Raw genomic sequence first — 26505 nt, forward strand, 5'->3', positions numbered from 1 at the left:
TCTTTTTTTGGTCATACCCAGCAATACACAGGGGTTGCTCCTGGCTCTGTGATCAGGAATTACTCCTGGCGGTGCTCAGGGAACATATGGGATATTGGCAATTGAACCCAGGTCAGCCACGTGCAAAGCAATTGCCCTACCTGCTGTGCTATCACCCCAGACCCACTTTTATTGAGAATAATAATTGCTATCGGCTCATGGTAAATTATTTTGACTATATTGGGCTGGAGCGATAGCACAGCAGTTGGGCGTTCGCCTTTCATGCAGCCGCCCCGAGTTCAATTCCTCCGCCCCTCTCAGAGAGCCTGGCAAGCTACTGAGAGTATTGAGCCCACACAGCAGAGCCTGGCAAGCTACCTGTGCGTATTGGATATGCCAAAAACAGTAACAATAAGTCTCTCAATGAGAGACGTTACTGGTGCCCGCTCGAACAAATCAGTGAGCAACGGGATGGCAGTGACAGTGACAGTCATATTGAGCAGTGTTCCTGCAATACCCATTTTGTTGTGAATTTTTATCATGAATGGGTCTGGATCTTGCCAAATGCTTTCTTTGCATATATTGATACTATCGTATAGTTTTATCTTTTCTTTTATTGGTATGGTGTATTATGTTGATAGACTTAATATTATGTTGATAGACTTATGTGAATGTTAAACCATCCTTTCATCTCCAGGAAGAATCCTACTTGGTCATGGTGTATGATCATTTTGATGAATTGTTAGATTCTATTTGCTAGAATTTTGTTGAGATCTTTGCATCTGTGTTCATCCGGGATATTTGCCTGTAGTTCTTTTTCATTGCATTGTCTCTGTCTACTTTGGGCATCAGGGTGATATTTGCCTAACAGAAACTGCTTTGGAATGTTTCTGTTTCTTCAATTTCTTGAAAATACTTGAAAAGTTTCGAAGTAGGTCATCTTAAAGGTTTGAAAGAATTTCCTAGTGAATTCATCTGTGCCGGGGCTTTTGTTTTTGGAAAGACTTTGATTGCCTCTTCAATTTCCTTGGTAGTGACAGGTCTGTTCAAGTATTTCAAATATTCTGTGCTCAGCCTTTGGAGGCTATAGGAATCCAGAAATTCAACCGTTTCTTCTAGGTTCACTCATTTTGTGGCATAAAAATTTTTGAAGTAATCTCTAATGATCTGTTGAACTTCTGTGGTTTCTGTTCTAATGTCTCCTCTTTCGTTTTTGTTTTAGTTTATTAGGTTCTCTCTTTCTTTTCCTTTGTGAGTCTTGCTAGTGGTTTATCAATCTTGTTTATTTTTCAAAGAACCAGCTTTTGGTTTCACTAATATTTTGGATTGTTTTCTGAGATTCCAATTTGTTAATTCCTGCCCTCAGTTTTATTATTTCCTTCCTTCTTCCTGGTTTGGGCTCCTTTTGTTGGTCATTTCCCAATATCTTAACCTGTAAAGTTAGTATTTATGTGGGTTCTTTCCTCTTAGCAATTCTTTGGCTTCATTCCACAACTTCTGGTAGTTTGTGTTCTCATTCTCATTTGTTTCCAGGACTCTTTTTATTTCCTCTCTGACCCATCTATTATTTAGTAGAGAGCTGTTCAATTTCCAGATGTTTGATTTGAATCTCTGTTTCTGTGTGTGATTAACTTTTATTTTCATTGCATCATGGTCTGGAAAGATAGCTGATACAATTTCTATCCTGCTTATTTTATGGAAGTATGTTTTGTGGCTGAGCATGTGGTCTATCATGGAGAATGTTCCATGTGCACTGGAGAAAAATGTATATTTAGCTTTGGGAAGAGGAAAGGCCTGTCTTCCATTTAATCCTTCTAAGCTAGTATTTCCTTGATTAGTTTTAATCTAGGTGATCTATCTAGGGATGATGAAGGAGTGTTGAAGTCTCCAACTACCATTGTTTTTCTACTGCCTTCCTCCTTGAAGTTTATCAACAGTTGTTTTAAATATTTTGCTATTCCCTAATTGGGTGCATATATATTTAATTGTATAATCTCTGGGGCAGCCAGGGGAGGACCGGGAGGCTCTCCCCCTCGCCGACCGGGTTAGGTGGGCTAGGGCCACTCGTCCAGCTAGAGTTGCCTAGGCCATGGGGCAGACGGAGGAGGAAACAAGGCCAACCCGGTTGATTGATCAGTTGCTGCTTATTCCATTCTCCCTTCGTGCCTGTTCCAGTCTCTCTAAGCTCCCCATTCTAGTCTCACACTGCCCCTCATTCCTGTGTACTCCTGTCTCTCCTGCTCATCTCTGCACTCCATCTCAAAGCCTGGGCTCTCCTCTCATCTCGCCAACTCTCTTGTCCATCCCCAGCACCCTGGGCCGAAGCTACACTCAGTCCAGTAGCAAAATCAACATAAGAAAGCCCTTCCTTCCTTTGATTTTGAGTCTGTGTTTGCTCTGACTGTTCAGATGTGTTTTCTTGTAGGCAGCAGAATGTTGGGTTCAGTTTCCGAATCCATTTTGCCACTCTGTGTCTCTTGATTGGTGCATTTAGACCATTGACATTGAGAGAGATTATTGTCACGGAGCTTTCTGCCATCTTTCTGTAGGAGTTTGTTGTGCTTGTAGGGGTTTTTCTTGTCTTACAGAATTCAAAGACAATCAACAGAATGGAAAAGGATATTCACCCAATACCCATCTGATAAGGGGTTGATATCAAGGATTTACAAGGCACTGGTTGAACTCTACAAAAGAAAACATTGTACCCCATCAGAAAATGGGGCAATGAAATGAACAGAAATTTTCTCAAAAAAGAAATCCAAATGTCCAAAAGGCACATGAAAAAATGTTCTTCATCACTACTCATCAGGGAGATGCAGGGAGATGAAGGGATATATCAAAAATGAGATATCACCTCATACCATAGAGACTGGCCCACATCCAAAAGAACAAAAGCACTGGTGTTGGCATGAATGTGGGTAGAAAGGGAATCTCCTTCACTACTGGTGGGAATGCTGACTGATTCAGCCATTTAGGAAAACAATATGGACGATTCTCAAAAGATTAGAAATTGAGCTCCCATTTGACCCAGCAATACCACTTCTGGGAATATATCTTGGAGATGCAAAAAAGCATAGTAGAAATGACATCTTCACCTGTATATTCATTGCAGCACTGTTTACAATAGCCAGAATCTGGAAAAAACCTGAGTACTGAGAACAGATCACTACCTAAAGAAACTCTGTACATGCACACAATGGAATACTATGCAGCTGTTAGAAAAGATGAAGTCATGAAATTCGCATATAGATGGATCAACATGGAAAGTATCATGTTAAGCGAAGTGAATCAGAAAGAGAGGGACCGACATAGGAAAATTGCACTCATTTGTGGAATATAAAGTAACAGAATGAGAGACTAACACCCAAGAGTAGTAGTGATAAGGACCAGGAGGTTTGCCCCACATCTTGGAAACTGGCCTCACATGCTGGGAGGAAAGACAGCTGAGATAGAGAAAGGAACATCAAGTAGAGTATGTTGGAAGGACCCATTCGTGTTGAAAGATGTGTGCCGAAATCAGACCATAGATCGAACGTGAAGGCCACTCAATACCTCTCTTGCAAACTACAACAGCCAAAAGGAGAGAGAACAAAAGGGAATGCCCTGCTACAGAGGCAGGGTAGAGTGGTGGGGGATGGGTGGGGGTGGTGGGAAGGATACTGGGAACATTGGTGGTGGAAAATAGTCACTGGTGCAGGGATGGGTAAAATATCACTATATGACTGAAATGCAAACACGAAAGTTCATAAGCTTGTAACTACCTTACAGTGATTCACTAATAGAAAATTTAAAAAGAAAAAGGAAAAAAATTGAAAGCCCTTCCTCACTGCCCATCAGGCTCAAGGATGGAAACACCACCTAGGGGTGTTCCTCTTCTCCTTAGTCCAATAACTTAATTTACATCTTAATATTAGTTATTTTTGTATGGACACAGTAAGAGATACATTGAGGTTTGTAGGGCAGCTCTCCTGGGGAGCATCTTGTCGCAGACTCAGACTGCAGTGCTCAGGACAGATTAATCATTCCTAACCCTAGCAGGGTCCGAATCTAGTTATTACTTTTTGGATCATGACAGAATTTGTCCATGATCATGCTCTTAACTTATAGTTAAGCATTATTATACCCATCTCAATGCTAGGGTAGCGCATAGCTCACTGGTTGCCCTGGGTCCATCCAGTCCCTTGTCAGAATCCTGTTTTTGGGGGTGCTAGGAAGTTAGGGCAACTAAGCTTAAGTTGAGAGAACAGATGCCCAGGAGGTAAATATCACTGAGAGTCTATTAACTCCCAAGTTACAAAAGCATAGCACTAACTGTCTTCTTGTGCCCATACAAAAAGGACATTGCTCTGAATCAACTATGCAAAGGACTTAAGGAGAAAGAAAAACAATATTTACAAGTCAATAGAACACAAGGAAAGAAGTTACAAATAAACACAAAGGAATGGGAGCACTCTGATGGGAGTAACATAATAAACCTAAGCTTCCTGCAGAAAGGACAAACCAATGTTATCCTACATTTAATAGTGCAATTTCTGGGGCCAGAGCAATAGTACAGTGGGGAGGGCATTTGCCTTCCATGCAACTGACCTGAGTTCAATCCCTGGCATCCCATATGGTCCCCCAAGCACCGCCAGAAGTAATTCCTGAGTGCAGAGCCAGGAGTAACCCCTGAGCATCACTGGGTGTGACCCAAAAAACCAAAATAAATAAATGAATTTTAAAAAGTCTTTCTTTCTTTCTTTCTCTCTTTCTTTCTCTCTCTCTCTTTCTTTCTTTCTTTCTTTCTTTCTTTCTTTCTTTCTTTCTTTCTTTCTTTCTTTCTTTCTTTCTTTCTTTCTTTCTTTATTTCTTTTGCTTATTGGGTCACGCCTGGTGATGCACAGAGTTTACTTCTGGCTCTGCACTCAGGAATTATCCCTGGTGGTGCTCAGAGGACCATGTAAAGATTTTTTTAAATAAGTGTAATTTTTTTGTGATGTGTGTATCCCTTGATTACCAAGAAGTGATTGTCTCTTGTAACCGTTTTAAGAAATCTATGTCATGGAGACTAGTATGGCCTCCCAACCTTTTTGAATAGGTTGTTTGATTGAAGAATTGTTTTCCAGCCTTTAACTTTGAATCTTTGTTTGCTCTGACTATTCATATGTGTTTCTTACAGGAAGCAAAGAGTTGTATTCAATTTTTAATCCATTTTACCACTCTGTGTCCCTTAATTGGTGCATTTAGGCCATTGACATTGAGTGAGATTATTGCCATGGGATTTTTGTGCCATCTTTCTTTAAATGATTGTTGTGTTTATGGGGTTTGTCTTGTGCTACTGTAGCCTTTTGAGTTTTTCTTTCAAAATTGGTTTTGAGTCTATGAAGTTCCTGATCTGTTTCTTATCTATTAATTTATTCCTTTGAATATGAATGAGAGTCTAGCTGGGTAAAGTATTCATGGTAAAGCCTCCATTTCTTTAAGTTTTAAACTATATCCCACCATTGTCCTTGGGATCAGAGGATTTCATTCAATAGGTTTGCTTTAAATCTAAGAGAGGATCCTTTGTATGCAATTTCTTTCTTTGATCCTGCTTCTTTCATTATTGTATCTCTATCAATGGTGTTCATCATTCTTATTAAGATATGTCTTGGGGTCTTTATTAGGGTCTCTTTTACCTGGTATAATTTGAGTTTCTTGGATATGGGTACTTGTGTTCTCCAGTTCTTGAAAATTTTCAGCAATGATGTCTTTAACTGATACTATATCATTGTGTCTTTAATAATGTCTTTAACTTTTGCTACATTATTGTGGTTGACTCTCTGTCCCTGTGGGACTCAAATATTCTTATGTTGGTCCTTTTGGATTAATCCCACTATCCTCTGTTCTATCCATGAGTTATTTTGAGGTTTCCTTCAATCTTTTTCTGTTGCCTGAAGGTTTTCCTCATCTCATTCTCAAGCTCACTGATTCTGTCTCTAGTTTTTACTCTACTCTTGAGGGCACCTATTGAGTTTTTATTTCATCTACTGAATTTTTTATCAATGCCATTTCTGTTTGTAGTTTTCTTATTTCTGCTCTCATTTCCTCCTGCATTTTATTGGATTTCCATTCTACCATTTCTTTCATATCTTCCAGTATTTTATTGGATGTCTGTTTCACTATTTCTTTGGGCCCATTATATATCCTCAGTATTTTGTCTCTGAATTTTTTTTAAATTTTATTGAATCACCGTGAGATAGTTACAAGCTTTCATGTTTGGGTTACAATCACGCAATAGAGAAGAGATCGCTAAGAAAATGATGGCTGGAGGAATCAGTCAGGATAGGAGATGTGTGCAAAAAGTAGATAATGGACCAAACATGATGACCTCTCAGTGTCTGTGTTGCAAGTCATAATGTCCAAAGTAGAGAGAGAGTATAAGGAATATTGCCTGCCATGGAGGCAGGGGGAGGGTGAGAAAGGGGGGTATACCAGGGATATTGGTGTTGGGGAATGTGCACTGGTGGAGGGATGGGTGTTTGATCTTTGAGTGATTGTCTCTGAATTCTTTATAAGAGAGATTATATATGTTGGCACTCTTTGTTGAGGTTTCAGGGCTCCTATCATCATCTACGCCTCATGGTAAGGTTCTACACAATTTTCCCATGGTGCTGTGCTAGTTTGGAAGTAATTCTTTCTAGTATACTACCAGTGTCTACCAAATCACTACCAAGGAGGAATCTGAGGGAGGTTGGTGGATGGTGGTCTCTTCTTTCCCTCTATAGGAAATGATAGGGGAAATTAACTGCAGCTGCATGAGTATGAAACTGCCTCTAGTTTGCTGCCCACAGGAAATATGTTCCTGCCTCTATGCCACCAGGTCATTTTTTTTGCTACTACCCCATGCTCCTTGCTACCATCTCTTCTATATTGCATCCTTGGTACTATCCTTCTGAGGTATCCTCTTCCAAAATTTCACATAAATGGCTTGATATATATCATTTGGTAAGATGCAGAGCTATCTAAACTAGTCTCGCACAGTTAGCTAAAAGATGGCTACATCAAACTGCACAGGAGACTTTGTAGACCAATAGTGTGTTTTGAGAGTTACATACTTGGCCTCTACATGTTATTGTTCTTTTATTTTTCAGTCACTAAGAATAGCCAGTGAAGCAGCCCTGACCTACTTGGGTTAGGCAAAGGGTTATCCTGCCAGTGGGATCATGACATTTTTGGCAAGAGATTCCGCTTCTAACTGTCGGGGTTGGTGCCATGGCAGATCTGCCTGATTTAGTAATTGTCTTACTGGTCCAGCTGGTTAGATTACTTATTGATTTTGATTATCTGAACCAATATGCTCTTTTGCTGGCATAGATAATAAGAAGCAGGCAGTAATTTTCCACATTTCTAGTGAAAATTTTTTTTTACATCTTGAAGCTATACATTTTTTTTCAGAACTTAGTCTTATATTAAGTTCCTTCCCCACTGATGAGTTTCTTTTCCTTTCTTTTCTACTTTCCAATAATTCTATTCATTTAAAAAAAAAACAGCACTCACCAAAATAACATGATATGGGGGAAATTTATTAGCTAAAGAGAATTTTTAGTGTTCACTGATAGCCAATTATCCATCAGCAAGTTCTTTATATACAACTTTTGTTATGTGCTAGGCATTTTTCTAAATGCTCATTATCTCTTAATCTTCATGATAGTTTAAAAAGCCCGCTCTAGTTAGAACACCTGTTTCTGTATTGAGGTAATGTTGGTTTATAACAGTGTTTCTCAACGAGGAGTGATAGGCCTTTCTCATGAGTTCCCAGTATATGGTCTTAGGTAAATACCATGTAAATGGAGGGTCACATACAGCACAAGATTGGAGTCCAAACTGGTAGCACAAGGGCCACAGGAAGAAACCAAGGTTGGTTGGGAAAATGTTGAGAAACACTGGTTTATCAAACTTTTTTTGCTTTTGATTTTGGGTCACACCCAGCGATGCACAGGGGTTACTCCTGGCTCTTCACTCAGGAATTACCCCTGGCGGTGCTCAGGGGACCTTATGGGATGCTGGGATTCGAACCCAGGTTGGCCGCGTGCAAGACAAACGCCCTACCCGCTGTGCTATCGCTCCAGCCCTATCAAACTATTTTAGAGGTACAATTTCACACCAGCTCACAGTATGGTGCTTCACTGTAGCCACCATCAAAGTGCCAATATCCCTTCCACAGAGTTCACAGATGCCTTTTTACTTTGGTTCCCTGCTACTCCTCAAGTAACTACAACTTTGTTGTCAGGGTCTAAGGGCTTGATTTCTCTGACTTTGTTCTCTTGTCCTTTCATCTCACATATGAGTGAGATAACTAATATTTATTTCTCCTTCTGAATTATTACACTTACTCATTTTACACTGAAGAAGTTGTGTGACAGTTGAGGACTTGTCCAGGATCACAGAGCTAGAAAGTATTTAAGCCTTATCTGAAACGCTGACTTCTGTTGCTATCTGGGTCTTTGTTCTTTATCTCTGTTTGACCATCTGCCTTTCAATGCAGCCTTTCACTTTGTAATAACATGAAAATTAAAAATCAGTGGATTTCGATTTAAAACCTAGTTACAAACAGAAGATTAGATTTGTTGTTATTGCATAGTGCTTGTAAAACTGCTGCAAGAAACTTTTTAAGAAAGTTTGAAAGTTTGAAATTCTAAGCATGTTCTGTATCTATAATTCTTTTATATAAATTCAGGAGCAGCATTTTGAAATTTCCTAACATCTCTCCTTTTATTTCTGTGTACTCACACCCTCTTAATTTTTTTTAAGTATCTCTGCTCTATTTTAGTGATCTCTGTGTGGTCTCTCACCAACCTCTGAGGTCTTAAGTTGAGCACACTTTGACTACTGTTGAGCTCAGCTTCTCCCATGCTGCATGCATACATGCATGTTTTTGAGATATTTTATTTTATTTTATGTTGTTTTCTTATTCCCACCTTCCATTTCATTATTGTTCTTGCAGTGATTACACATGTATACAATTGTGGTGCATATAGATTTAGATGTGGTGCCCACTCAAGATCACACATCAGGCTGTAGTGTTCAACTGCAGTACTTACTGGCTGAGGACTGATGCTCCTTTATTAGTTGCAGGGCTTGCATGTGACCACATCAGAGGTCTGTGCTCTCCAGGGGTCCTGGCCATGGTATTCACTTATCTTTTAGTTGTGGTGCTTGCCCGCATTGAACCCCTTGAGTTGCAGTGCTCACGCACCACTTCGCTATGGTAATGCCAGAAATTGTCTGATGTGCTGGGGATTGCAGACCCCAGAGTTGCCAGGATCCTGCTTGGCTCATGCAGTGGCATTGAGGATAGAACACTTGACCTTTTGTGCCTGTAATGTGACTGTAAACCATGATGCCTCAATCTCGGGCTACTGCATATCTGTTTAAATCACTGACATATCCCCATTACCTGTAAGAAAAATATAGTTTTATTAACCTAAAATTCAAGACCTTTCATAAAGTGGTCTATTTATTCTACAAGTTCCTGTGCTGCCTCTCTGACTTTTGCTGACTATGCAACAGACATTCCTAATCTGACCAATTAAAACTCAGAGCGATGTTTTTTATGTATGCTTTATATTTTGGCAGTCTTTTGTGTATATTTATCTCATTTAACGAGCTAAAGGATTGCAGAGATGGGAAATATTTCAAACTTCTATAATATTATGACATTTATAATAACATTATTTATAAAGTAATAAATAAAATGTAATGATATTTAGATAGCTTCTTACATATTGGACTCTGAGAGAAATAATTTTTGAAGTTTTAAAATCAACATTAATTCCAATTATGAATTTCTATGATTTTGTTAATTTCATAAATATTAGAAAATTAAGTTTAATAGATTTTCTGATGCACTATTTAATACTTTTAGGAACAAAACTGGAAATGTATTGACATAATTATAAGACGTTTGTTAAAAAAACAGTTTTACTCAGTATTCTAATCTGAAGGATATAGTCATTCTGAAAGGTGTCTAAAAATCAGCAACATCATTTATAAACTTCTAATATAGTTGTTTCATTATATTGTTGGCAATATGCAGATCTCATGGGGACAAGCTGAACATAAATATATATGAAAATGTCAAAAATGACTTATTTTTTTTGCCTGGTATTTAAAATGTATTTAGAGGTTGTTAAGATTTTGTGTAATTGACTTGAGGAAATTTGAAATGTATCTGAATATTAAGTTTTATACACCCTACCTAGTTAGGATGTTGTTTTCTAAAAAGGATTGCTTATTAAATCCTCTCTATATTAAAGCTACTTCTGACTTCTGTCAATGCTTTCAGTTTTACACTCTCTTTTACTCTTGTTATGGTAATCTAAATACTAATGTGTTATTTTCCCTTGCTTGGTTTTATATAAATTTTCTTAAGCTATTTTCCACATATAAGGTTTGAAACATATGTTTTCTAGTAAGGTAATCAATCTAAAGCCAAAGACTAAATAATCAAACATTTTGTAAATTTTAGATATTTGTCTTTTAAAGTAGTGTTTTAACTTTTGAAATACATTAATTTAGCTCAAATATCAGATCTAAATGCCAAAAGGTACTCATGCTATAATTTTTTAATCTTATTGAGCATCGTAGTGATACCTTCTTAAATACCTCACATTTCTAAAATGTATCTTAGGTTATACTTATTCTCCTAATTTGGTTTCCAAAATATTCTACCTAAATTATAAAAAAATATTTTAAAATAAAAAGTCATATATTTGATATGAGGCACTACATATTTCTGATCTAACCTTACAAACAAAAAATATTTTAAAAGCAACGACTTTAAAGTTAATAATTTGAGAAGACCTGAGCTTTGCAATCAAAGTACAGATTAAGCATTTGACTACTCTCATTTAATCACTTAATTTATAAAATTAGACTTCATTTTACGATCCAGAAAAATCCTCACTAATGTGCATTTTTGGCTCTGTTAATTCTTTTTGCCATAAAATGGAAGCTAGCCTAAATTTTCTAATAATTTTTCATCACATTACAATTCATGGCAAAAATTAAAATGAGGTTATTTAAAATCCAATTCATAGATTTTATAAGTATGTTCCCCCTTTTCTCTCTACCTAAGGAAACAGAAAAATTGAGATTGGAACTGACTGATAGCAAGCATTGTAACAGGAGCAGAAGGCTGTCGGAGGAGTGTCTGAAACTGACAGAACTGCTGAGCAAGTCTGAGCACCAACTGCACCTCTCAGGTACTCCCTAATTCCGTGATGCACATGCACCAATATCCTTCCACTGATTTCTGCCACAGGCTTCCAGTTGTTAGAGTTAGTATGAGGCATTCAACTCAGGCACAGCTTTCAGGCATATAAAGAAAAGTGGAGAAGTGATAAGCAAAACACACAGATATGTGAATGATAAGTGTGGCAGGGATTTACTGATATATTGTGAAATCTTTCATCGACAGTTCTCAAACATTTAGGTATTATCCATAAGCAAAAACAACATATTCCCTATACCCTTTCACTCCTGCTAATTCTATGTGTAATTGAAATTGTTGGACTACAGGAGTTAGAAACATATTTAGGAAAATAATCAGATACTGTAAGAGTCAAAGAGGAAACAAGTAAATGCAAATTGAAATGGAACTAACAAAAACATGGAATAGGAATCCCTTGGAGAAATAAAATTTATGGAGGAAATTGATTTTGCTCTGTTTGTGTTGAAACTATTATTTTAGCCAAGCTTAAAAGATCATTATTCTGAATTACATTGTTTTTGTCATGAGATATTATGATATCATTGTCCTAAAATTTACAATTTAAAAATCTCAGCTTTTTGCAGGAATTGTATCATTTTCTGTATTAAAAATGTAAATACACACATATACAATGCAGACAGAGAAAAATTCAACTAGCTTATAGATATTTACTTTTGCCATATAAATTACTTCTGCCTGAGTTTTAGTAAAATTTTTTAGTTATTAGATCAAGCCTGTGGATGTGTTCAATAGAATAGTTTCGTGTTTAGAAAAAAACTTCACTGAAGCACACATATCAATTTGTCATGTTATTTAGCTCATTAAATTAGAAAAACACTGCACTTATAATCATTGTAATATGTTGAATTTAAACTATGAAAGGAGAATGATCTCTTTTACATTAAATATGACAATGTAATTCTAAGCACGGTATGATAACAGATGGAGTAAAGCACCACTTGAACAGCCTGCATTTGGAGAAAAAAATATTCTAGAGGTTGGTGAACTTCCCAAAGTTTTGGGTTAGTGTTAAGATGCTCTAGTTCTGTTAAAAATCAAATTATGCTTTAAAAAAACACATAATAATATTCCAAATGGTTTGTCAACTACCCTTATGAGCCATGAAAAAAACAAGAAGAAAGAAAAGACAAAAAGAAATTAAATACGTTGTACAAATGTAGTATCTGGGAAAGTTTCAGTAAATGAAACAATTTTATTAGGAGAAAACTGCGTAATACTGCAGAATAAGGACTTATTTTAATGTCCATTTAAAGCATCACTATTTTAGAAGTGAGAATGCAAACTAACATAGTTCCTGAAGTTATTTATCAGGAGTTTGGGAATTTTGCTTCCTCAAGATAATTTTCCTTCTGTCAGACTTTTATTGAGAACCAACCATTTATGTGCTGAGCATTCTGAACTACAGAAAAAGGATTGCTTTTAATGTCTCTGTGCTCGAGCTTCTGTAAATACATATTAATGCTGATTCTGTCTCTTTTGCTATTTGGTCCTATTCAGACAATTAATTTCTTAAGCCAAAGTCCGTAGACAGTTGACCGGTGCAGTATCATTTGTACTGTCTGACAAAAATCAATTTCTTGTTAGTAAAGTACATTAAGATGTAGCAACTGATGAATATGAACTAGGCGTAGATAATTCCTTTGTTCTTAAGAAAAACAGTTTGCTTGTTTCCTTAAGTGTTTTCCCCCTTCATCTTTATTCAAGCAATAACCACAAAAATTTATATCTAGTTTATTGGAAATATAATTTAATAATCTATATTCTACATGCAATACTCTTTTTAAGCATTTTATATTGATTTTACAGCAATTATATGGGACTGTATATAAATATATTTGTATACATATACATATATATTTCTTTTTTGCACTGAAAACATGGCTTAGTTGTTCAGCTAAATATTTCTGACACTTTTATTTTGTTTTGGGTTTTCGTGGTTTTTTTTTAAGTTCAGAGTTTGTTTTCTCTCACCGTGCTTATAGATTCATGATATTCAAGTGTGCAACTGAAAATGTTATGGCTTTTTTTTTCCAGTGCAGACCAGTTGAAATAAATAAGTCTCACAGATACAAATCTTCATTTAGTCTCAACTTATACACTTTAAGTGGTAAATTGTAAAGAAATTTAAAATTGAATAACACATGTTAAAGTTATGATAAAATAAGACTCCAAATTCTCAAGAGCAAAAATAAAACTTGGAGTATTGATGTGTAGATTAAACAAAAAGAAAAACAATGATCTATTTTTAAAATACATTTTAGTTCCAATTGGACAAAATGGTTAAAAATAGAAATGTATCACTTATTGAAAACACAGCTGAGGAATGAAATGTTCACTTTCTCAACAAATTGGGCACATTACATCTTTTATTTTATTATTTATTTTTGGGTTTGGGGACACCTGGTAGTGCTCAGGGTTACTCCTGATTGTGCACTCAAGACTTATTTCTAGCAGTGCTTGGGGAACCATATGGAATGCCGGCAACCAAACCTGGGTTGGCCATGTGCAAGGCAAACACCATACCCACTGTACTATCTCTTCAGTGCCAAGCACCTACTGTCTTTTAAAAATTATTATTAAAGAACTGTTATTTACAAAGTTATTGATAGTTGAGTTTAGGCATATAATATTTAAACACCAATCCCAGCACCAGTTTTAACTTCCATCCATCCATGTTCCCATATTTCCTTACCACCTCAATTCCCCCTCTCCTCCATCCTCCCATGTTAACTTGACAGACACATTACAAAGTTTTAGTGGTTATAGCTTAGACCTTATATTTTCAGTGTTGCTGAGTCTGTGTTTAGGATATATGGCTTTACCACTCATCCATATCACCAGTATAACTGAAGCCCTGATGCCTGTTCACCCATTATTTCCCATTCTCATCTTTCCCCTTGATTTCTTTCCTTCTCTGTCTTTTTCCTCTCTAAACACTGGGTCAAGTGTGATCTAGGCATCCTTCCTTTTACCACAGTATCCTCCTTTTACTAAAGTATTTCCTTATATAGTTTTCTGTATACTACAGATAGGGAGATATGCTTGTGTTTGTCTTTCTTCCTCTGACTTACTTCACTCAACATGATTCCAACCACATTGTAGCAAATTGCATGATTTCATCATTCTTTGAAGATGCATAGTATTTAATTGTGTATCTATACTATATCTTCATAAACAATTCACCTGCCACTGGACCCTAGGTTGATTCCATACCTTAGCTATTGTACTGAGTACAGCAATGAATAATGGTGTGTGTAAGACCTTTTGAGAGGATGTTCTTATATCTAAGTTTCAATTCTAAGTTTACTGAAAACTCTCTATACTGTTTATCACAGGGGTTGTATCAGACAACATTTCCACCAGCAGTAGATGAGAGTTTCTTTTTTTACACATACCCATCAACACAGATTGTATGTGTCATTCTTATTGGTGTGAAATGGTATCTCATTGTCTTGTTGATTTGGATTTCTCTGATTATAAGTGATGTTGAACATTTTTCCATATGTCTACTGGACATAGACCTATCTTCTTCTGAGAAGTATTTATTCATTTCCTCTCCCCATTTTTTGATAGTGTTTTTGAATGTTTTCTGGACTTAGAAAAATGACAGTTTTCTTTGACTGTTCTTACTCTACTTAAAGAACCAGAGTTATTTTATACACTTATAATAGCATGTCGCAGTACTATAATAATACAAGTATAGATCATTTCAGGATCACATCACAGAGATAATTGAGAGTTGGGAATATAGTTTAGTGCTAAAGATTTTCATAGGTATGCCCTGAGTTTGGTCTGGGGCAAAGACAGAGGGGAGTGAGTGAGAGGGACAGAGATACAGAGAGAAGAAAAAAAGGAGTGAGGGAGAGAGAAACTTGACTCATTCTGCATTGGAGATGAAGATGATAATCAGACATAGTTTTCTCCAAGATGAGATGTTAGGTAACAATTTTGATCAATTCAAAATTGTTTTATGAGCAAAAGTTTTTTCTGATCATGAATAAAGGTTGGAGGGATAATTAAGATATGAGTGAGAGTGAACATGAACTCTCTCTATATATTAATGAGGTTAGGTGTCTGATAGGAGATTAAGTCTGGGACAGAAAGCAGGAACCAGAGGAAGAGTTTTGAGGACCAGATGTCAGATTTTTGATCATTCTGACAATAATGGTTATTACTCTGGACATATTTTCAGCAATACTGTGACTGTAATCAGCTGAAAGTGGGCTTTGACTCAACCCCAGCCTGGTGAAAGAACTTGGAGAGGAGATAGGAGCCATGAGTTATCTTCCCAGAAAATTTGCTGGCCTCTTTTTTGCAATACACAGCGGTATTCAGGGGTTATTCCTAGCTTGGTACTCAGGAATCATCCCCAGTGGTGCTGTATTACCATGTGGTGTCATGAATTGAATACCAGACTCCAGGATGCAATGCTTTCACTGTGTCAGCTAAGCTATCTCTTCAGTTCTACTTTTTGTATTTTTTAAATAGTTGGGGGGAGGGACAAAAGAAAAACATTTTGTGACAACTAAAATGTATATATCCATAAATAAAGTTTTATTGGATACAGGCACAGTTATTCTTTATATATCATATATTGAACTATTATGACAGGGTTGTATCCCCAAAGCTTATGCATTTACTATCTAATCAATAGAGAAGTAAGTAAAAGAGGCCATAATTAAAATATCTCCAAGGTTTCTAGACTGTCCTACATAGATCATTTGTTAATTCAACTAGGTAACATAAAAGAGGTTGCAGAGGACAATAATTTTTGTAAACTTTATTAGAAATGTCCAGTACAAGTATAGTGTAAAGACAAAGCTCATCACTATAAAGGTTTAGATATGGATGCTTTCCCATAAAGATAGTAGTTGTAGTTGAGGGAGTGGGTGATAGTGCAGAGGGAGAACCACATTTTAACAGTAGGATGGAATAAGAGCTACAAACCAAGGAGACTGAAATGAGATCCTCAATGCATATGTGAAAATAATAAAGACTAATTCATTATTGCTGTCATAACCATATAACATTTGAATTTTATTTGTTTTGGGTTTTGGTCCACATCTGGCATTGCTCAAAGGATCACTCCTCATGATGCTTAAGCAACAATATGTGGTGTCAGGATCAAACCAGAGAGAGCCATATTTAAGGCAAGAGTTTTACCCACTTGTACTAGCTGTTTCTCCAGCCCCCAATCTTTTAATAATTTTTTAAGTTTTATTTTTTGTCTTACTTTATTTTAAAGCAATACTTGGCTGTGCTCAGTGCTTACTCTTTTTTTTAATTGAATCACCATGAGATAACACAGTTACAAAGTTTTTCATGATTGTATATCAGTCATAAAATTTTCCAATACCTATCCCTCTACATCACAAATGTCCCAGTTTTCCTCCCACCACCTACCCCTAGCAGGTACTTGCATTGCATTCTCTCTCTCTCTCTTCTCTCTCTCTCTCTCTCTCTCTCTCTCTCTCTCTCTCTCTCTCTCTCTTTCTCTTTCCCCTTTTGGGCATTATGGTTTGCAACACAAGTACTGAAGGATTATCAGGTATACCCTTTAACTACTTTCAATACTCAGTTCTTGTCCAGATTGATCATATCCAACTATCATTACCATAGTGGTCCTTTCTCTATCCTAATTTCCCCCTTCCCCACCCCACCCTCACCTTGTCACACAACTTGTGGCGAGCTTTCTATCATGAACCAGTCCTCCTGGGCCTTGTTTCTACTATCTATGAGCATTAGTCTCATACTATTTTTTTATATCCCACAAATGAATGCAATCATTCTCTGTATGTTCTTCTCTTTTTGACTCATTTCATTTCACACGACATTCTCCATGTCCATTCACGTATAAGCAAATTTCATGACTTCACTTTTCCTGGTGGTCACATAGTATTCCATTTTGTAGATATACCATAGTTACTTCAGCCAGTCATCTGTTCTCAGACATTCAAGTTGTTTCCAGATTCTGGCTATTTTAAATAGTGCTGCAATGAACATAGAAGTGCAGATGGCATACAATTTCTGCATTGTAGTTTTGGGCCCCTAGCATATATTCCCCAAATTATTACTGCTGGGATGTATGGAAGCTCAATTTCTAGATTTTTGAGGAATGTCAAAGTTTACTCTTTTTTTTTTTTTTTTTGCTTTTTAGGTCACACCCGGCGATGCACAGGACTTATTCCTGGCTCATGCACTCAGGAATTACTCCTGGCGGTGCTTGGGGGACCATATGGGATGCTGGGAATCGAACCCGGGTCGGCCGCATGCAAGGCAAGCGCCCTACCCGCTGTGCTATTGCTCCAGCCCTCAAAGTTTACTCTTATCTCTGTGCTCAGGGATCACTCTTGACACTGCTCAAGGGAGAAGATATGGTACTGAGAGATTCAAACTGGGGATTCAAACCTGGGTGAGCAGCAGGTAGGGCAGATGCCTTACTTTTTGCATTATCTCTCCAGCTCCACATTTTGTTATCTCTTAAACATCTTTCCTAAACAATTTTGCTGACATTTAGAATAAAGTGGTTAGTTTCTTCTTTTCTTTCTTTCTTTCTTTCTTTCTTTCTTTCTTTCTTTCTTTCTTTCTTTCTTTCTTTCTTTCTTTCTTTCATTTTTTGAAGAATAATTCAAAGAATTATTTGCTGAAGTTGCAAGTAATTTCACATTCTTTTCTTAGGAGAGGCCCTCAGGCATGTCAGGGTTGGAAAACTGATTTTTCATTTCTTCCCCCAGGCATTCACTATCTTTGCAAATTTTGACAAATTATTTAATTCTTTAAACCTGCTTACTTATAAAATAGGTTATGATTTCTGTTTCCTTCAAATTTTGATAGTGATTGTAATAATCACTCAAGACAACCCATTATTTTGTTTCTATTTCTATATACTCAGCATTTAAATTACATTTTAGGTCTTTTGTTTAAGTGTTACCTTAGTTTGACCTTCATAGATATTTCATTAAAATGTTCTTCATACCTATCATTTGCATTCATCATAATTCAGGCTATGCTGACCTCTCACAGGAGTTATCAAAATAGTCTTAACATCTTTCCTGTCTCTCTTGCCAAACCATTGCTCAGTGAATATTCATAAGCACTACCGTGACTGTCACCTGTTCAGAAAACTTCCATGGTGGAGTGCTGACTATGAGAGAAGGTATAAACAACTCAGCATCTAAGCCTCTGCGATCAACTCCCAAGATTGCCATTTTAATTTATCACTACTGCTAACATTCTGATTTCTAGCCAGACTTATGCAGATATAACCCAGCTTGCACTTTTGAACTTTTCTTCCCTTTTGTTTTTCTCTACCCTTTGAATGTCTCTTGGGCAACTTTAGTCGCATTATAATCTTTTCTTCTATTTTAGGTCTTCTGGAAATCCTGTTTTTTCCACTATAACCCTTTATTAATGACCCCTGATGGGGAACACTTCTCCCTCTGAAAGCTTCTTTCTAGTTAAGGCACTTACTGTATCCTGAACAAATTTATCAAAGTAGGAAAAGTGAAAATTTGAAAAAGAAAATGGATTAATGCTCTGAAGTTTTTTTCATTCTTGCCTACCTGTTTCCCTTTCCTTCTGTGATATATTATTCTTCAAGTGGTAATTTTCATATCAATAATATATTTATCACATCACCTAATTCAGTACTCTAGAGAGAGATGGCAAGTCATTACTATAAGAATGGTTAATATATTAACCATTATGATTATTCATCAGTGGAGAGAGCTTATGATTATTCATTGGTGGAGAGAAGTTGAACACTGGTACTGGAACTTTGTGCGCTTAAAACACAGCTTTGACAACTTGGTAAATCACAGTGCCTTAATAAAAAATACAAATTTTTTTAAAAGTTGACTAAAAGTAAATATATGTATGTTCTCAGAAATACCATGCTAAAAATGTGCAAGATAAGATTGAAATTTTAGGGTGGGACTGTACTTGTTTATTTGATATTACATTATGATTTTGTAATAGTTTTATCCTTTATAACCTGTATATGTATACCTATATACACACATGTGTGTATAAATATAGCAAAATCAAATAATTATTCTAAAAATGCAAGTAGGGTTGGTAAAGAACACACCAGGTCTCCGACTTCAGTACACACACACACACACACACACACACAAAATACACATACACACAGACACTTTGCAACTACAGTTCTTCATATTAAGAGATGACTTCCCAATAATGTTTGGAACCAGTACCTAAGAAGCATGAACATTAAACATTCATGGTCTACCATACATAAACACAAATTCAATTCTTACAGTTATGATATATTTCAAGTTATGTGTTTTTTTTTCTGTAAGAAACTTTTAGGTACTTTGTTGTTGTTGTGTCTTGAGCTACCCTGATTTTGCTTGGGGTCTTCTCAAACACTGCTCTGAGGTCATTCCCACTGATGCTTGGGGGACAATACAGTCCTGGTGATCAAGGTCAGCAACTTGCATTTGAAATATGTGTTCTCACCATTTTTAAGTATTCATTTATTTACTTTCTCTTTCTAGATAGAGCATTTCCTATTTAAGATGTTGTTTTAGGGTTAATCTCTGTATCATTGTTATCCCATTGCTCATCAATTTGCTCGAGTGGGAACCAGTAACGTTTCCATCGTGAGACTTGCTGTTACTGTTTTTGGCATATTGAATACACCGCAGGTATCTTGCCAGACTCGGCCATGCGGACGAGATACTCTCAGTAGCTTGCCAGGCTCTCCGAGAGGGACGGAGGAATCAAACCCGGGTGGGCCGTGTGCAAGGCAAACACCCTACCCGCTGTGCTATCGCTCCAGCCTTCTAGGGTTAATAGAAGACAGAAAGTTCAAAATATGGCCTTCAGAAGCCACAGACTTAAGAGAGTATTAAGTCTCTCTTAAGTCTGTGGCTTAAGAGAAAATATTCAGAATAAATACAATCTGGAAGAAATTTCAGAGAAAGTATTACAGAAATAGAGGGACAAATCACTTCCTACTAATCTTGGCAACACTTAGATATAGGGCGGTAGGTTTGAAGGGAATTTTGTATAAGGGAAGTAAAGTATTTGCGTGGTGCACAGATAGGTATACATAAAAGGAAGCTAAATACATAAATAATTTAATAATGCAAAAGTATCAGTCTGTGAGACTAGCAACATAGTACATAGTAAAGTGCATGCCTCACATTATCTATCCCTGGCATTGTATGCTTCCCACAGCATTATGCGTATGGTAGCCTCCGTGCTCCTCAGGGCCCAAACATTGTGGGAGTGACCCCTTCTAGAAAATAATTTATTTACCTCAGGATCTGTCTGATACTGTACTTTAGTAGCTATTTTAAAAATAATCAATGGAACTTGGGCTGGCAAGATAGTACAGGGTTAAAGTGCTTGCCCAGCATGCTAACTGAAATTTATTGAAACACATTCATTTATCCCCCCCACACACACACACACCTTGCTTTCTTGTTGTTATAATAACTGTGAATCAAACACTCAGTTGTAGTACTCACATATTTCAATTGGGGACCAGCAGGGTTTGTTTACACACTCTAGTTGTGGTGTTTGAGCACACTTTGGTTGTAGTACTTTCTGGGGTTGCTGTCCTTGCAAGGAATGATACACTTAGTTGTAATGCTCTCACAAATTCAGTTGTGTATGCCAGAGATCGGTGGCACCAGGAATCATAAACCGTGGAGCTTTAGGGATTGATTGCATGTTATCTAGTGGTGGAGCATGATTTTATGCCTTCAAGGGAAAATATCCACAGGACCATGAAAGTTCTCTTTTGAATTCTGCATCTTTTTCTCAGATCTGATGTGGAGGATGACTATAGGAATCCATGATTTATTTATTTCCTAGAAAATTTAGAGTTTGATTGACTGAAATTTAAAAAAGGGAACTAACCACTTGTATCAGCAAGAGCTATTTCTAAATATTTTCCTCTGTTTTACATTAATTATACTTTCATAGATTGATGTTTTTTAAATGTTTTTTAAAAAGCTGAAATTTAAGTGAAGTCCTCAAATGTGTCATGTGCTGACCTGTGTTTGTAATCTGAGACTTAGAATTTGTTTCTTTCTGTATAGGATAAAGGCTATAATAGGGAACCAGCAGGTAATCTCATTGTGATGGGAGCTTTTCTCTTGGGGTAGAAGTTAAACTTTCTTTCCAAAATTTTACATAGCAGTTAACTTCCACATAACAACTGCTATAAATGCTTTTTTGAACTCTTAGTTTACTAATATGAATCAGAATGATGTGATTGATTTAACTGAGATTTTTTTTTTCAGGGTGTGTGTGTGTGTGTGTGTGTGTGTGTGTGTGTGTGTACTGCCAGAGACTGAACCCTGGGCCTCACTCACACAAGATAAGTGCATTGCCACTGATCCACATCCCCATCCCTGAGGTAAAATAATCCCAAAAAGTGAAGATTGATTAATTTGATAACTGGACCATGTAAAATCCAGATGCATCTGGCCTCAGGTTTTCTGGGAGCAGGGATTCAGTACAGCACCAGTATCCTATTGCTCTCAAATCTTCAAATGCAGAGACAAGCTTCTGCCTGAATGTTGACTCCTTTCAGAATCTTGTGTATCATAGAATCATATCTTTTAGCTTAAACTGGAGATGAAAGAGGTATCCTTGAGTTCTGCCTGAAGGAATGTAGGTTTCCCTACCTCTTTCACTTCCAATTTCAAAACCTCAGTCCTCCCACCACACACACTTGGGCAGAAACTGAGTCAGGTGCACACATACTCTACTGGGTACTGGGCCTGGCAACTTCAGCAAAAGCACAGAAGCAAGGGATGACAGATGGTCCAAGCAAAGGGAAGCTCTCTGATTAGGGGAACAATATCAGGATAAATAAAATAGAGGTATCTTCTCCACCATCTTTGTTAAGGTACAATACCAGATACTTTGACTAAGAAATGATTTGAAGTAGAGAGTAGAAAGATAAGATACCTGTGTTTATGTTGCTTTGAGAGTATGGTCTCAGCATAAATTTAAGAGGTGTGATCAGTTCTTTACAGGATCACTTTGTGGTTTAACTTAGATAACTCAGGATATAAGAGGTATGTACTTAAAGAATGCATAAATGAAAATTAAGCAAGTGCCAGCCATCTGTCTTCCTTTCCCATAACAGTACTATATTAAGTATAGTATTATTAATATTAGTGTTTAAAGATATAAGTACAAAAATTAAAAGTGTTTGGAAACTTTTTATATCAATTTAAAGTTGATACAATATTTGAAGGACATGATCAGTGAGTTAAATTTTGTATATTTTAATAGGTTTACTGTTTTAAATTTCTGTAGTTTTTTTATTTTGCAAGATTAATGCATTGCTAAGAATTTTATTTTTTAATTTCTTATTCAAGAGATTTTTTTTGGTAAGAAGTTTTTTAAAATATCTTACATTAATTTTTTAGACAATAAGTTTAAAATATCCTGCCTTCTTAACTTCTATGGGAAGATAAGGAAGTCAAGACTTAAAAAGTTGAGGTCCGGAAGTCACACATTGAAAAGCAGAGAAGATAAGAATAAAGGAGGCAAGGTTTGAACTGGGTCCACAAATTCCAGAACATGAAATCTGGAATTCATATCAACAAAGAACTGTAAAAACATTTTTAAAGGAAAATAAAAACTTTTTTTATTGTTAAATTTCATTTTATTGACCAAAAACCAGGCCCACCTCACCTCTGTGTCATTAGCACAAAGTTTGGCATCAATAAATGCTGAATAAATTTTTGTTTTATAAGAACAATAAAGATGTTATTGTTAGGAAAATTAAGCAAAATTTTTTTCCTCATCAGGTGACATCAGTTGCCAATCAGATGAGATGAAAAGATCAAATTTTCCAGTATTCTTCATTTGGAATATTCTTGCTTTTCCATAGGAATTTTCTCTTTCTTTCTCCCTGAGTTTTATTAAAGAATTTTCAGCCTAGAGTTTCCATTTAAAAGTAAAGCTCCTTTTTATTGCCTTGTACTTCTTTCATGAATAAATTAAGCAGAGGACGTGTCAAAAATAATTTTAAATGGATATTACGTGTAACCAACATCTTCAAGTCTTGAAATAGATGGCCTTGGTACTGTTTAAATTTGTGTCCTCTTTTCCTTCCTCCACCCAGTATTAAAACAGGCCTGTCAGAGAGCCAGGAAAGAAAAGACATTTCATTTCCTCTGATGGACACCACATTGCTTGAGTCCACTTAGCTCCACCTATCCGATAGGCTAAGAACCCGGATCTCTGAGTAGCCTGGGGCAGAAGAGGTTAGAATCAGAGGCTGCCAGTGAATGTGTCTCTACAGGTTCTGCTTAATGTTCCCTGGCTCACTTCTCAGTTCTGTGGAGCCCAAATGTGTGTGCAATGAAAATCTACACTGGGGATGTATTCTCCCCTGCTGCACAAGCCCACAGCCTGGAGCATGGTAGCAGTGGAAGCCAGCTCATTTTCTGAAGAAGCCCAGAGGAAACCAAGGAAGTATAGCTCACACCACTTGCCTGACTCAACAATGAATATCAAGATCAATAAAAATAGGAGAAACAAAGCAAATGCAATGTTCTTTTCCTATTACTTCTGAGTTGAAGTACTTTTTTAAAAGAAACCTCTCACCTCCAATACTAATTTCAGGTTATAAGACATAAAAAAAAAACTTCAATGTCATATTTAAATTTTTCATAAAAACCTCTTCTTAATTGGATGTGCTGGTTAGACTGATTATTATACATTATTCAGTTATTGTTTAATCTTTAATCTCTCCCTGATACCCACAAGTATATTATATAGTGATTCATGACTAATGAATCCTGGAGTCCAAAATTCCCTTAAAGATCCCGAAAAAAGAAGAGGCCTAGAGATAGCCAGATTCCTCTGAATCCAGTAAGTGTATTTTTATGAATCTGCTCCTCTGTTAGATTGGCTGAGCAGAGAAGATGGTTCCTGGGCTAAGGAACTTGGGGTTGGCACCAAGTGGGTCAGGAAATGTTTGGAAGCAGCCTGCAGCTTAGGTACTCTTTCAGCTCTGCTTTGTTTCTCTGATGAAGGTTCTCTTAAGCAATTTCAGAAATAAGAATTTTTTTTTCCAGAATCATTCACTGTTGAATTAGTCAACAGTGTTGGCTGAAGAGAGATGATGATTATATTAAGGAAAAATGAAATTCATCCACTGTGAAAATGGAACTCATTTCAGAACTATAGAGGAACCCATATTCAGATCCTCCAGTCAGACAGATTCATAACAAAGGATTATTTGCTGAAAGTGAAAGAAAAGAATGACAGCATGAGACACCTCATGTAACTAATCAACTTTTTAGAAGCTGTTTCATATGTTTGCTTTTCATTAAATTCAGGAATGGTTGCGACTATGTTGTTGTGATTCAGTCAACATTTATTCCTATCTGTTTTTCATATACAAAGGCTTAGGGATGCCAGAAAATAAACTGTTAACGGAGAATTAACTTCTTTGGCATGCTTTCATACTTATCTTCCAAATTAAAGAAAATGAAATGGGCAGAAACAGAGTGTAGATTACCTCCTTTTTGTCAAAAATGGTGGGAATTTGAAAATTAATAATAAAAAAGGGAACAGATGCAGTAACATGCCAGAGGGAGATTAATGTGGAGAGTAAAATCTGTGAGCAACAAAACTGAAGCAAACTGAATCAGTGGGTGGTGGTTGTACAATCAAAATCAGGATAAAAGAGAAATTACAAACAACCCTGCACTTGTCAAAGTAGTAGTAATGAAATCCTGACTCTGCCAGCAGTGAGAACCTGTGTTAGCACTTTGGGGTAAGGATGGTAGCCGGGTGCCAGGTAGGAGGGCAGTGTTAGGTTGCTGGGCAGCAGCCATCTTGTGTAGAACAGATGGCACTGAAAGCTGGCAGGGGAGGGGCTCCTTAGCAGAACTAATCAGACAGTAACAGATAGGGCAGCTGGGAAGACTGACCACAGAGAGGGAGTCTGCGGGGTAGCCGAGTGCCATGATGTTTGCAGTGGTGTGCCCATTGGTCTGAGATAAGACCTTGCAATGTCTTTCCCATCTATAGAAGAACTAAAACTTTTGTTCAAAATAAAAATTTAGTTGAATTGTTTCACAGTTGGGGAATGGGGGCAGATATAAGAATAGAGGTTGTAAAGGAAGAACTGTCCATCTCAGAATTTGTTGTATAATTTTTTCTGTCCCAGCTTTCATGGGTCTTTGATTTTTTAATTTACCTGGTTATTCTGTCCTAAGGATCAGGTCTTTATATTTTATTTAGCAAAGCATATGCGGTAACAAGATTAGAGTTGAAACTAGCAGATTTTTGATAACATGCCTTTTACAAATGAAAACCAAAACCAACCATATGATGCATGCAATTATACTTAATACATTATCATATCCAAATTTAAGCCATGTGTGATTTAAAGCTACTTACCCTTCTTTTTCCCCTGTATAACTGTGGATTGAACATCAAATTATAAGCATAATTCAGAGCTCCAAATCTTAGAGAAAAAACAAGTTAGTTCATTTTCAAAAATATAGAGAATATGACCTATTATATTTAATAATTTTCAAGGAGTCATTTGGTATATATATATATATATATTTGACATTCATGCTAAATGATTTAACAAAGAAATTCAGATTTTTACATCTGTTTTTAAACTTCTTTCTTCCTTTCTTTCTCATTTCTTCATAAGGTTTATAACTTGGCTCAATTTATTCATTTACAAAGGGGAGGGGGAACATTACCAGGATTTGAACTAGGTGGTATAACACAGCCATATGCTATTTATGCAGCAGTTTCTGCAATAAATCTAATTTGGTGCTGTCAAAAAATTAGACTTATTTGATATAGCAGAACATTAGTAAATGATTGTATAAAATTTAAAGTTGTCATTTAGTTTCCTCATATTCTTAACAGAGTCTCGCAAATCCGTTTTTTTCCCCTTGATGAACTTTATGAAAATGTCTCACTTCTTTGTCCCGCAGGCCAGCAGATTTTTCCACATCTGAAAGAAGGTCTTGCCTTAAGGTAACTGAGGAAGGGGGTGGAAGAATGAATATCCTGTTATGGAGGGACTTCATTAATATAGACAGAAAAATTAATAACCAGAGAAAAATAACCACATTTTCCTAATTTTTAATTCTTAGCTAAATGAAACAGTTTTTTAAAGTAAATTAAGGTCAGTTCTTTATTAAGGAGTTTAAATATTTTACCTTCTATCCTACCTCCATATGCTGTTTAAGGAAAACTGATATTAAAGAACGTGAACGACACCAGCTCTTCATCTTCTA

The 26505-nt window shown here is 36.5% G+C and overlaps 1 long non-coding RNA gene across 2 annotated transcripts in view; it reads left to right on the forward strand.

Moving 5' to 3' along the window:
* Positions 1-26505, forward strand: part of LOC105942828 (uncharacterized) — a 135985-nt gene that overhangs the window by 60939 nt on the left and 48541 nt on the right. For both annotated transcript variants that reach the window (XR_008631426.1, XR_008631427.1), the window contains exon 2: positions 11078-11204. This is a non-coding gene — a long non-coding RNA (uncharacterized LOC105942828). The remainder of the gene's footprint in view (positions 1-11077; positions 11205-26505) is intronic.

This window comes from Sorex araneus, chromosome 9 (genome assembly GCF_027595985.1).
Source record: "Sorex araneus isolate mSorAra2 chromosome 9, mSorAra2.pri, whole genome shotgun sequence".
In the NCBI taxonomy this organism is placed as follows: Eukaryota; Metazoa; Chordata; class Mammalia; order Eulipotyphla; family Soricidae; genus Sorex; species Sorex araneus.